This window comes from Chiloscyllium punctatum, chromosome 4, assembly GCF_047496795.1.
Source record: "Chiloscyllium punctatum isolate Juve2018m chromosome 4, sChiPun1.3, whole genome shotgun sequence".
NCBI lineage: Eukaryota > Metazoa > Chordata > Chondrichthyes > Orectolobiformes > Hemiscylliidae > Chiloscyllium > Chiloscyllium punctatum.
Genome location: NC_092742.1, coordinates 46,391,915 through 46,402,800, shown reverse-complemented (window position 1 = coordinate 46,402,800; position 10,886 = coordinate 46,391,915). Strand labels below are relative to the sequence as shown.

At 42.1% G+C, this 10,886-nt stretch overlaps 1 protein-coding gene across 1 annotated transcript in view; it reads left to right on the top strand.

Annotated features, from left to right (window-relative positions):
* Window positions 1-370: 370 nt before the first annotated feature.
* The window catches only part of LOC140476255 (exocyst complex component 3-like), a 78,824-nt gene continuing 68,308 nt past the window's right edge, over window positions 371-10,886 (top strand). Inside the window, exons 1-2 of the mRNA XM_072568567.1 lie at window positions 371-896; window positions 7,809-7,987. The gene's annotated coding sequence lies outside the window, so the exon portion shown is untranslated. The remainder of the gene's footprint in view (window positions 897-7,808; window positions 7,988-10,886) is intronic.

Genomic DNA, 10,886 nt, shown 5'->3' with positions numbered 1-10,886 from the left:
GTCACTTTGAGGTCTAGCTATAGTGGGAATACATCTTGACGCTTGACAAAATTATTGTGGATTGCAAGAATCATGTGAAAATAAATTTACTAATATGAATCTTCTAAATTGTAAGGCATTTTCAGTCGAATTTCTGCCTAATTATAATTTTCGTTCGCTCATTTAATTCTTTCTCATCTGTTAGAGGTTCCGGAACTTTCTGATTTAACCCGCTATGCTCTGAGCCGGCCTCCTCCCCATCTCATGACAAGCTGCAACATCAACATCCGCCTTCCTGCGTGAAATACGCAATTTCACAGTTGCTCTTCCTTTCCTGCGATTGTCTTATCAACTTAGTTTTTTTTCTGAAAACCCACAGACACTTAAACCCTGCTCTCTGTCAGTGCATTCCTGGATCCCCTGAGGAATTTCCCTCCTCCAGGCCAACAGCTCGCCACGTCCCAGCATGTTCCCTCCCCTTTCCCATTGCTACACAGAGCACACATTCCGAGGAGAATTTACTGCATTCAATGCCAGCTGACGACCGCAGACTACAGGAGAATGCCAAATGAAAGGCAGATCCCGTGAACTCAAAGCAGCTACGGAGACCCAGGCTCTGCGTTGGTGGGGAAAGCTACAAAGGCGCATAATTAATTTAGTTTTAAAAAGCGGAAGGAAGAGCGGCTTCATTTTTAAAGAGGGGCTAAACACAAAATTCCAATACAAAACAAAGTATTTGCGTGGGAATGTAATATTGGAACTTTTTTTGACCGTTCCCAAATGCACCAGTGGACAGATCTGTTGGGGGGAGGTTTCTATCCACCTTCTTAGGGTCAATGCTCTGAGAGATGTTCATCCAAGTGAAACGCTAATTCTCGTTTATCCACCTTTTGCAGCATTTTCTGATTTTATTTCAGGTTAGTAGCATCTGCACTACTTTGCTTTTGTCAGAGGTTTAATGGAAAAGATGACAATGAGCTTTCTGTGTGTTATTAGGAAGTATGCTTCCATTGCTAACTAGCCAGTGTATTCTTAATGGTCCTTTTAGGTTGTGGTGAGTGGCTTTCTTGAACTGCAGCTGTTTGTATGATCTAAGTACACCCATAGGTACTTTTAGGGAGAGACCTCTAGGATTTTGACCAACAGATAGCAAAGGAATGGTAATATTTTCCATGGTTAAAAATCACACAGCCCCAGATTATAATCCATTGGGTTTATTTGGATGTACTAACTTTTGGAGCACTGTTGTATCATCAGGTAGCTAATGGAGCAGGATCATAAGATACAGAATTTATAGCACAAGTTCATTGTGACATACGACTGATATTACATAGAGTCATAGAGATGTACAGCACGGAAACAGACTCTTCGGTCCAACTCATCCTTGCCAACCAGATATCCCAACCCAATCTAGTCCTACCTGCCAGCACCTGGCCCATATCCCTCCAAACCCTTCCTATTCATATACCCATCCAGATGCCTTTTAAATGTTACTAGCCTCCATCAATTCCTCTGGCAGCTCATTCCATACACGTACCACCCTCTGTGTGAAAATGTTGCCTCTTAGGTCTCTTATATCTTTCCCCTCTCACCCACAACCTATGCCCTCGAGTTATGAACTCCCCTACTCCAGGGAAAATACTTTGTCTATTAATCATATCCATGCTGCTCATGACTTTATAAACTTCTATAAGGTCACCTGTCCACCTCTGATGATCTAGGAAAAACAGCCCCAGTCTATTCAACTATAGCTCAGAATAGCTCAAATCCTCCCATCCTGGCAACAACCTTGTAAATCTATTCTGAACCCTTTCAAGTTTCACAACATCTTTCCGATAGGAAGGAGACCAGAATTGCATGCAATATTCCAACAGTGGCCTAACCAATGTTCTGTACAGCCGCAACATGACCTCCCAACTTCTGTACTCAGTACTCTGACCAGTAAAGGGAAGCATACCAAACGCCTTCTTCATTATCCTATCTACCTGCGATTCTACTTTCAAGGAGCTATGAACCTGCACTCCAAGGTTCCTTTATTCAGCAACACTCCCTAGGACCTTACCATTAAGTGTAAGGTCTCTTGCACTGTGGTGCTAAGCTTTGCTTTCCCAAAATGCAGCACCTCGCATTTACCTAAATTAAACTCCATCTGCCACTCCTCAGCCCATTGGCCCATCTGATCAAGATTCTGTTGTAGTCTGAGGTAACCTTTTTCACTGTCCACTACACCTCTAATTTTGGTGTCACCTACAAACTAACTATACCTCTTATGCTCACATCCAAATCATTTATAAAAATGACGAAAAGTAGTGGACCCAGCACAGGTCTTTGTGGCACACCACTGGTCACATGCCTCGAGTCTGAAAAACAACCCTCCACCACCACCCTCTGTCTTCTATCTTTGAGTCAATTTTGTATCCAAATAGCTAGTTCTGCCTGTATTCGAGACCTAACATTGCCAACCAGTCTGCCATGGGGAACCTTGCCGAACGCCTTACTAAAGTTCATATATATTGAACAAACCTAGATTGCTGTTAAACCTTCCGTAGAATCATGGAACTCCTACAGCATGGAAGCAGGCCATTCGGCCAATTGAGTCCACACTGACCCTCCAAAGAGTATCTTACCCAAACCCACCCATTACCTATCCCTGTTACCCTGCATTTCCCATGGCTAATCCCTGGAAACTATGGGCAATTTAGCATGGCAATTCACCTAACCTGCACGTCCTTGGACTGTGGGCGGATACCAGAGCATCCAGGGGGACACCCTCGCCAACATGGGGATAATGTGCCAAATCCACACAGTCACCAGAGAGTGGAATCGACACTGGGTCTCTTGCACCGTGATGCAGCGGTGCTAACCACTGAGCTATCATGCTGCAGTTACAGTTCATGAGTGGAGTGTATATGGTGTCTCATATGTTTTGACTGTTTTGTCTAGTTTCTGTCCCATCACATTCAAGTAAAAATATTTTCAAATCAGTGCATGCTCACTGGAATATAATTTAATTTCAGGAATGTTGAAGGCATACATTGGTAAAATAGATATTTCTTAAGCCGACCTGGTTCAGCCCTGGGGTCCCTTCCCACCCTCCTGTAATTTTTTTGTTTAGGAGGTCCAATCATATATCATGCTTTACAAATAATTAGTAATGGACCGCAAAATGGTGTGTGGCGAACCAAATCAGTAGGCAGTACACCTGAGCCTGCATGGAAAGCAGTATCTCATGGGATGAGATCTGGTTTAACTGAGTTAAAGTATTCACCTTTTAGAATGGGTTGCAGGTTTCGATTCATTGATATGTAAATCCCAGAATTTCTTTCACGTCACATTCTCAAGAAAACTTAAGGTCTTATTAAAAATAAGGTGACATCTCAGCTCAGTCAATGCATTAAAGGTATGAGGTTAGACTCTGTCTATATTCCAACCCATCTGGGGTTCATGTCACACACAAGCACGCATACACTCATGCAGACCCTCTGTCATAAACACAATGTCTCAGACATACACACATACACCCCCCACACTGTCACCCACATGCACACCCTCTCACAGGCTTATACTTCATCACACTCTCCCTCTCTCTCTCACTCACACACACACAAGTCTATGGAGTGAATTTGTATTTGCAGATGCATTCTATTTTGCTCAAAAGCACACAGTCTGCAGGCAGTCAATGCATGTAACATTTTATAAATTCCTACTTTGGAAATAGAACCAATCTGACTCAAGATTGGAATACAGACAGACTCTAACCTCACACCTTTAATGCATTGTCTAAGCTGAGATGTCACTTTTTAAAAAATAAAACCTTAAGTTTATCGGGAATGTGACTTGAAAGACTTTTTGGGATTTACATATTAATGAATCAAAACCTGCAACCCTTTCTGAAAGATGAAAGACCTAACAACAATCTAGGTTTGTTCAATATATCATATCAGTTGTTTGAATTAATGATCTTGTGGTATAAATTCAGTGTCTTATGATTCTGCCCCACTAGCTACCCGATGAAGGAGCAGTGCTCAGAAAGCTAGTACTTCCAAATAAACCTGTTGGCCTAGAACCTAGTTTTGTGTGATTTTTAACTTTGCTCACCCCAGTCCAGCATCGGCACCTCCACATCAATATTGTCCATGTCAGGATGGTGTCTTGGAGGGGTACTTGTGTTTAGTGTAGTTCTGACTAAAAGAGAGTTCCTCCCAATTCTCATTGAGTTCACTTTGTTAGGACATTTTGGTGCTCTTGACTAAATGCTACAATAATATCAAGATTGGTTATGCTCACGTTATTTGATGCTTTTGGACGCTAGCTATTTATGATTCATGGAGGAGGACTCCTAAATCTCTCTGTGCTGCAACTTTCCACCATCCTTCTCCATTTAAACGATATTGAGTTCCTTTATTCTTAAGAACTGGACCCGAAGCGTTAACTCTACTTTTTCTCCACAGATGCTGTCAGATCTGCTGAGTTTTTCCAGCAATTTCTGTTTTTGTTTCTGATTTTCAGCATCTGCAGTTCTTTGATTTTTTTTTAAGGGAGCGAAGTAGGTTGTCAAGAGAAGATAGAGAGTCTTAAAAAGGTTACAGAAGGTTATGTGAATGGGGGAATAAATTGGCACATGGAAATGAAGAACTATATCCACTATGTCAGGAACACTAGGAAACAGTACACTATTTAAATAAAAGAGAGACTGCAGAGCATGAAGGTACAGAAGGATGTGGATGTGCTGATACATGAATCACAAAAAAGATAGTTTGCAGATGCAACAAGTGATTTGGAAGGGAAATAGAATATTGTTGCTTATTGCAAGAGGACTGGATTCTAAAAGTCAGGAAGTTTTCCTACAATTGTACAGGGCATTAGTAAGAACACATCTTGACACTGTATAGTTTTGATCTCCTTATGTGAAGAAGGATATAATTGCTTTAGGAGCGTTAAGAGGAAGTTCGCTTGGCTCATTTTTGGGGTAAAGGGGTTATCTTAAGAAGAAAGTTTGAACATGTTGAGCCTTTTATTCTTTGGAGTTAGAACGATGCAAAGTGATCTTGTTGAACCACATCATATTGTGAAGGGAATTGACAGGATTCTGAAAGTATATTTCACTTTTAAAAGAGACTGGAGATAGGCAACACAGCTCAAGAATAAAGGGTCTCCGTTTTAAGATGGAGTTGAGAAACATCTTTCTGTCAACAACACAGTGGAGGTAACACCTTTGAATTTATTCACGGTAGAGTTAGATTTTGACAGACAATGAAATGAAGGGTTAAGGGAGCAGGCAGGAATGTGGAGTTATAACCACAATCAGCTGAACCACAAACTCATTAAATGGCAAACTCAAATGAACTACTCCTGCTGCTATGTTCTAAATAGTTTACTCAGCACAGGCAAGGAATCCAGTATGGAACTATCAATATGATTTAGCTTTACTAAATGAACCATTTGCGGTTACAGTACATAATCAGTTACATCTGATATTTCTGAGAAAAGCCAAAGTACATTACAGTAAATCCTTTACCATTTCCTGTTTATTCTTATATTTGCGGAAGTGGGTACATACAAGCTGACCTAGAGCATGTTGTACCCATACCTAGATACACGCATCTCTGAACAGACCTTTGGGACCAACCAGTACATACCAACCATAATCCCATACTAACTTAGTCCCACTGCCTTCACTTGGCCTATATCCCTTCAAATATTTCTTATTCATGTCCTTATCTAAATGTCTTTTAAATGTGGTAACTATAGCCGCAGCTACCACTTACACTAGAAGTTCATTCTACACATGAACGACTGTGTAAAAAAAACAAAAATTGCCCCTAAAGTCCTTAAAATCTTTCTCCTCTCACCCTAAAGATATGTGCCCTAGTCTTGAAATCCCCCAATGTCTATACTAAAGATCTGAACAATGAAGACATGCGAAATGCCTTTTCACCAACCTATGTGTGATGCAAACTTCAAAAAAATTAGATGTGTGAAGCTCTAGGTCTCTTTATTCTACAACAATACCCAAAGTCAAAAAATGTGGTGCTGGAAAAGCACAGCAGGTCAGGCAGCATCTGAGGAGCAGGAGAGTTGACGTTTTGGGCAGAAGCCCTTCCTGATTAAGGGCTTATGCCCGAAATGTCGACTCTCTTGCTCCTCGGATGCTGCCTGACCTGCTGTGCATTTTGAGTGACGCATGTTTCAACTGTGATCTCCAGCATCTGCAGTCCTCACTATCTCTCAACAGTACCCAAAGCCCTATTTTTAATTACATAAGTCTTGCCTTTGTTTCTTTTACCAAAATGAAATACCTGGGCATTTATCCAAATTAAACTCCATCTGCCACTCTTTAGCCTATTTACCCAACTGATCAAGATGTCTTTGTAATCTTAGATAACCTTCTTCACTGTCTACCATAACACTTGGTGTCGTTTACAAACTTACTAATTACTTTGTGTTTTGAGAAAGGGAAAAAAAGTCAAATCACAATTTTATTTTCCAACTTCAAAGTTGAAGCGAATCGAAGAAAATAATTTTGAAGTGCCAGGTTGCTCTCCACAGGGAGCTTTTAGAAGTCGTTAGTAACATGGTGATAGTCATTAGGAGATTTACAGGAACAGAAAACAAGAACAAGATGATAAATTTTCCATTAGTGTCTTTTTCTTTGGAATTTACCCAAGCAAAATCCTCTTCTTTGAAATATAAGGTGGAATTTCCATCTCAGTGCTGCCAGGACAATATCTTATGGAAAATAAACTCCAGCATTTTTGCTGAAAATTACCCCAATTTCTCATTTAGCAACAATTTTAATATATTATATTTGAATTGCTGTGTATGAAAGTAATTTCAGTTTACACTATGCAAATAGCAATAACAAAGCATTGAGTAGTAAATAACACCTGAAACAATCAGACCAAGAGCAAAAGTTAAAGTTGGGGCTCTTATTATGCTGTAGTTTTAAATTAATTAATCATAACTGTCTGTTGATTAAATTGTGTTTGTAATCAGGAGCACAGAGATATGGGGAACTATTAAGCTGATAGAGTAGGTGGGTTTGGAAGCTGATGACAGGTTAAAAACACTGAAATTTTTGGGGTGCTGGGAAAGTGGTAGGACTCAGCCAATCTTTGCCTTTAACCTGAATGTAATATACAACATTTGCAAAACTTTTGGGAAATAAGTATGCTAGCTATCTCAATTGATAATGTATTTGCTTCTTTAACTTTGAATTCTGATTTTAATTGTGTGAGCATGGGGTTTTCTGAGATCCTTGCTAAAGCAATGAGAAAGACAATGGGATTTGAAGTAGCTGATCAGGTGGCAGGCAAGAAATCCTTTAAATACTGAGATCTTACATTTGCTTCCTTGCGTCAGTGAAATATTTTTGCCAGTAGGTCATGCTTTGAGAATATGCTTTCACTGCTCTTTGATTTAATTTGGAGTTCTTTCGGTGGTTGGAGTTCTTTTGCCTTTCATCTACATTTTGCAGTTGTTGGCTTTCAGATCAGTGTGGGAGCCGTTAGTCTTCAAATAAAGAGTAACAACAGGAGCAGCAGTTTCTCTTCAATCACCTACTGCTCACCTATGAGAGAGAGAGAGGATGAACAAAAGGCTCCAGCTTGCAGGAGTTGATATCCCTAATATCGGGTTTACAGGTAGGGATTAAGTTTCATGGATAGGACTGACTGCCTTAGGATATTCAGTATTTCCCACCAGGTGGTTGCTAACATTAGTACTCCTGAAAGAAGAACGTCTACCAACTTAAGCAGGTTGCTACGCATTGCCTATGGTTGTCAAATTCACCATAGTTCTCAATTTCTTTGACTCTGTTTCCTTCCAAGGATCTGCAGATATTATGCAGAATCTCAATCTGTTGGCCATAAACAAGTTAACAATGTCATATAAACTATGGGACCTCAACAGATGAGACCAGCCATAAAGACCTCGACCTTTCTTATCCAGTTGGCCTCCTATAAGTCCAGAAAACCATCAAATGTTGACCCGTGGTAATTGACATGCTGTAAGTTTGAGTTTATTTTTCAACAAATAATTATCATTTTGTTGTGTGCAATGATCAATAAAGTAAGGTATTATTATTGTATTTTATTTAATCGTGGTCAATGTAAGACATTTGTACTGGATTACTCCCAGTGCTACGAGCTAGTGAGGGCAGGAATAGGAGGACAGAGCAGCTGAATGCATGGCTGAGGAGTTGGTGTATGGGAGAAGGGTTCACATTTTTGGATCATTGGAATCTCTTATGGGGTAGAAGTGACCTGTACAAGAAGAACGGATTGCACCTAAATTGGAAGGGGACTAATATACTGGCAGGGAAATTTGCTAGAACTGCTTGGGAGGATTTGAACTAGTAAGGTGCGGGGGGTGTGGGGGGGGGGGTTTGGGGGGGTGGTTGGTGGGGTTGGGGGGGGTGGTTGGGGGAGGTGGTTGGGGGCGTGGGTGGGTGGTTGGGGGGGTGGGGGAGGTGAGTGGGGGGGGTGGGGGAGATGATCGGAGGGGTGGTTGTGGGGGGTTGGGGGGGGTGGTTGGGGGTGGTTGTGGGGGGTTGGGGGGTGGTTGTGGGGGGTGGGGGGGGGTTGGGGGGGGTTGGCGGTTGGGGGGGGGGGGGGGGGGTGGTTGGTAGGGAGGGGGACCCAGGGAGATAGTGAGGAAAGAGATAGATCTGATGGGTACAGCTGAGAACACAAGTGAGTCAAACAGTCAGGGCAGGCAGGGACAAGGTAGGACTAATAAATTAAACTTCATTTATTTCAATGCAAGGGGCCTAACAGGGAAGGCAGATGAACTCAGGGCATGGTTAGGAACATGGGACTGGGATATCATAGCAATTACAGAAAGATGGCTCAGGGATGGGCAGGACTGGCAGCTTAATGTTCCAGGATACAAATGCTACAGGAAGGATAGAAAGGGAGGCAAGAGAGGAGGGGGAGTGGCATTTTTGATAAGGGATAGCATTACAGCTGTGCTGAGGGAGGATCTTCCTGGAAATACATCCAGGGAAGTTATTTGGGTGGAACTGAGAAATAAGAAAGGGATGATCACCTTATTGGGATTGTATTATAGACCCCCCAATAGTTGGAGGGAAATTGAGAAACAAACTTGTAAGGAGATCTCAGCTATCTGTAAGAATAATAGGGTAGTTATGGGAGGAGATTTTAACTTTCCAAACATTGACTGGGACTGCCATAGTGTTAAAGGTTTAGATGGAGAGGAATTTCTTAAGTGTGTACAAGACAATTTTCTGATTCAGTATGTGGATGTATCTACTAGAGAAGGTGCAAAATTTGACCTATACTTGGGAAATAAGGCAGGGCAGGTGACTGAGGTGTCAGTGGGGGAGCACTTTGGGGTCAGCGACCATAATTCTATTCATTTTAAAATAGTGATGGAAAAGGATAGACCAGATCTAAAAGTTGAAGTTCTAAGTTGGAGAAAGGCCAATTTTGACAGTATTAGGCAAGAACTTTCGAAAGACGATTGGAGCAGACGTTCGCAGGTAAAGGGACAGCTGGAAAATGGGAAGCCTTCAGAAATGAGATTACGAGAATCCAGAGAAAGTATATTCCTGTCAGTGTGAAAGGGAAGGCTGGTAGGTATAGGGAATTCTGGATGACTAAAGAAATTGAGGGTTTGGTTAAGAAAAAGAAGGAAGCATATGTCAGGTATAGACAGGATAGATGGAGGCACATGGTGGCACAGTGGTTAGCACTGCTGCCTCACAGCGCCAGAGACCTGGGTTCAATTCCCGCCTCAGGCGACTGACTGTGTGGAGTTTGCACATTCTCCCCGTGTCTGCGTGGGTTTCCTCCGGGTGCTCCGGTTTCCTCCCACAGTCCAAAGATGTGCAGGTCAGGTGAATTGGCCATGCTGAATTGCCCGTAGTGTTAGGTAAGGGGTAGATGTAGGGGTATGGGTGGGTTGCGCTTCGGTGGGTCGGTGTGGACTTGTTGGGCCTAAGGGCCTGTTTCCACACTAAGTAATCTAAAAAAAAGAGTACAAAGGCAGTAGGAGTATACTTAAGAGGGAAATCGGGAGGGCAAAAAGGGGACGTGAGATAGCTTTGGCAAATAGAATTAAGGAGAATCCAAAGAGTTTTTACAAATATATTAAGGACAAAAGGGTAACTAGGGAGAAAATAGGACCCCTCAAAGATCAGCAAGGTGGCCTTGGTGTGGACCCACAGAAAATGGGGGAGATATTTAGTATTTACTGTGGAAAAGGATATGGAAGATAAAAACTGTAGGGAAATAGATGGTAACATCTTGCAAAATGTCCAGATTACAGAGGAGGAAGTGCAGGATGTTTTGAAAAGGGTAAAGGTGGATTAATCCCCAGGACCTGATCAGGTGTAACTGGAATTCTGTGGGAAGCCAGAGAAGTGATTGCTGGGCCTCTTGCTGAGATATTTGTATCATCGATAGTCACAGGTGAGGTGCCAGAAGACTGGAGGTTGGCAAGCGTGGTGCCACTGTTTAAGAAGGGTGGTAAAGACAAGCCAGAGAACTATAGACCAGTGAGCCTGACCTCGGTGGTGGGCAAGTTGTTGGAGGAAATCCTGAGGGACAGGATGTACATGCATTTGGAAAGGCAAGGACTTATTCGGGATATTCGGGATGGCTTTGTGCATGGGAAATCATGTCTCACAAACTTGATTGAGTTTTTTGAAGAAGTAACAAAGAAGATTGATGAGGGCAGAGCAGTAGATGTGATCTATATGGACTTCAGTAAGGCGTTCGATAAGGTTCCCCATGGGAGACTGATTAGCAAGGTTAGATCTCATGGAATACAGGGAGAACTAGCCATTTGGATACAGAACTGGCTGAAAGGTAGAAGACAGAAGGTGCTGGTGGAGGATTGTTTTTCAGACTGGAAGCCTGTGACCAGTGGAGTGCCACAAGGAT